This window comes from Colobus angolensis, unplaced genomic scaffold, assembly GCF_000951035.1.
Source record: "Colobus angolensis palliatus isolate OR3802 unplaced genomic scaffold, Cang.pa_1.0 Scaffold213, whole genome shotgun sequence".
NCBI lineage: Eukaryota > Metazoa > Chordata > Mammalia > Primates > Cercopithecidae > Colobus > Colobus angolensis.
The window spans coordinates 3180165-3183192 of record NW_012115300.1 but is presented as its reverse complement, the minus strand read 5'-3'; the positions used below and the strand labels follow the sequence as shown (position 1 = coordinate 3183192).

The 3028-nt window shown below is 37.6% G+C and overlaps 1 pseudogene; it reads right to left on the bottom strand.

The window, feature by feature from the left end:
- Positions 1–2247: 2247 nt before the first annotated feature.
- LOC105512484 lies at positions 2248–2825 on the bottom strand (annotated as a pseudogene).
- Between the last annotated feature and the right edge of the window lie 203 nt (positions 2826–3028).

Genomic DNA, 3028 nt, shown 5'->3' with positions numbered 1-3028 from the left:
GACTGCCTGGCACATAGTAAGTGCTCAATAAATATCTGTTGAATAAACAAATGAAAATGCTAAGGCCCTTGAAGTATGGGACTGTATAATGTAAACTCCATCTTAGAATCTACTGTTATGTTACTCAAACTCTCAAAATATATGTAAATGATGAATGAAGACACTCTTGAAGAAATATATAATTTAATGCTGTGTTAGAATTCATAGACTTCAGAAGATTAATCTTCAATTTCAGATAAAATTATTCTGCATAGAAATTTGGACCTAAATGAAAGAGAACATATCCCTAGATAAAAGTTCAGACCAGCTCTCAATGATATGGTGTATTCCTAGGCTCATTTTGATGGTCAATATCCACATTCCTATTCTGAAATCTGTTTAGATAATTTTCTCCTATTCATATTGGCAACAAAACAGAATCGGTTTGATCAAAAGACTCAATGCAGTTTCTAACCATTGCACAAGTCAACAAAGGCTCACTCTGTGTTCATTTTTGGGTTAGTCCATATCTCCATCATTTATTATGGAATGTAACTGGTATTTCCTGCTTTCAAAAAGAAACTCAAACCCCAATTGAAATATCAAGAACTCAAAAGGATGGAGCTGTGTTTTCTCCATTCGTAAAACAAGGAATCCTTCCTCCACAAAAATCCCAAATAAGACCTGAGGGCCTAACAACAGCAGTCCCAATTCTGTTTGCTCTGTAGCAGTGCTGTCCAGTAGAAACTTAATGCCAGTTTCTTAAATATAAGCCACATGTATAATTTAAAATTTTCTAGTATCCACACTTAAAAAACGGTCAAAGAAACGTTGAAAATGATTTTAGTAATGTATTATTAAAATGTAATGCTGTTTATTTAATTTCAAAAATATTTCAGCATTCTAAACATACAAAAAAGAAAAAACAGAATGTTAGCAATCATGTTTAAGTACAGGAGGTTCTTCTTGAACCAATTTCATTGATGCAGTGGGTCTTCGCTTTGTTGACAATGAAAAGTTCTACGGTTTAAAAACAAATGGTTTAAAAACTACCACACTTAACTGAAAAAAAAAACAAAAACAGAAAATAAACACTTCTGAAGCCAACTGACCATCTTTTGTTCACAGCTAGGAATGGTAGCAGAATGCTATGTCATCAGATACAGAAACAAGACAACCTGAAGCTAAATGAATGCACAGTGCAGTCAACAGGCCCAGCCTCATAGTGCACAGCCTGAGCTACGGCCACTCCCAAAGGCATCTTCCACCACAGCCTGAACGTCAAACAAAGAACATCAAGAGTTTGTCTTGGTTGTTCTGTTCTTTTTACAAACTATAGATATATGCAATTGATAACTCAGGGTTTCCAGCCAATAACCATGTAGTTAACACTACGTTCCAAATTAAAAAAAAAAAAAAAATGCCAGAAGCACCTTTACATGCCTGATCACACTAACAACAAAGCACACAGAGTAAGGTGAGCATGAAGTTGCCTTTTCATTTTAAAAATATTTGGAAATATGTACAACTTTGATACAGTTTCAGGGTGCCCTAGACCCACTTGGCCACTTCATGTGAACAGTTTCTAGTTTGAGAGACAACAATATGATTGTAATCAAACTTTGTAATTAAAACTAATGAGGGCAACAGACACTTGTCACATAGGAGATGTGTCAATTACAGCTCTCCCCTACTTTAAGGCAGGGGTCCCCCACCCCTGGGCCATAGATAGATAACAGTCAGTGGCCTGTTAAGAACCAGGCACACAGCAGGAGGTGAGTGGCAAGTGAGCAAAGCTTCATCTGTATTTACAACCACTCCCCGTGTCTCACATTACTATCTGAGCTCCGCCTCCTGTCAGATCAGCGGCAGCATTAGATTCTCATAGGAGAGTAAACCATGTTGTGAACCATGCATACGAGGGATCTAGGTTGTCTGCTCTTTATGAGAATCTAACTAATGCCTGATGATCTGTCACTGCCTCCCATCACCCTCAGAAAGACTGTCTAGTTGCAGGAAAACAAGCTGTCGGCTCCCACTGATTCTACATTATGGTGAGTCGTATAATTATTTCATTATATATTACAATGTAATAATAATAGAAATGAAGTGCACAATAAACGTAATGTGTGTGAATCATCCCAAAGACCATCCCCCCACCCATCCGTGGAAAAAATTGTCTTCCACAAAACTGGTCCCTGGTTCCAAAAAGGTTGGAGACTGCTGCTCTAAGGTATTCACCAGGAGACAAACAGTGTTTTAAATTTTTTACTCCTCCTCTTCCTCTTCCTTTTCTTCCTCCTCATTTTCTTTGTTGTCCTCTTCCACCTTTTTCCAGACAACTTTAGTGGAACCCTTTGGGCCATCAAACTTTCCTTTAGACTTACCATAAGCAACATCCTTCTCACACTTCTTCAGCTGTGACACCTTAGTGATGTAAGGCTGCTTTTTACTGTCATTTAAGTTATTCCACATCTCACCCGGCTTTTTGACACGTCTCCAATAGAGATGTCACGGTTTGTGGATTTGATCTGGTGGCAGAATTCTGAACAGAACAGGAAGAATCCAGATGGTGGCCTTTTGGGGGCATTAGGGTTCTTCTCGCCTCCCTTAACTGGTTCATAATTCTTCATTTCCCAATCATAGTATACTTTATCTGCCTTTGCCATTTCGTCAAATTTAGACTTCTCTTTCCCAGACATTGTCTTCCACTTCTCAGAGCAATTCTTGGAAAATTCTGTAAAATGAATAGGGAACTCTAGATTTTTCTTTTTATGTTCTTCTCTGCCCATCTGCACAAAGGTAGACATCTTGCCCTTAGCTTTCTTCGGGTCAACTTTGTCCATCCTGACTGTATTGTTCCAATATATTTTATTTAGCTTAAAATATCAAAAAAGTCATTTCAACATGTAATCAATATGAAAATTATTGAGATATTTTACATTTTTTTCCTACGCTAAGTCTTTGCAATCTGATGTGTACTTTACACTTCAATTCAAACTAGCCAAAATTTGAGAGCTTAATCGCAAGGTGTGGCTAATGGTTACAC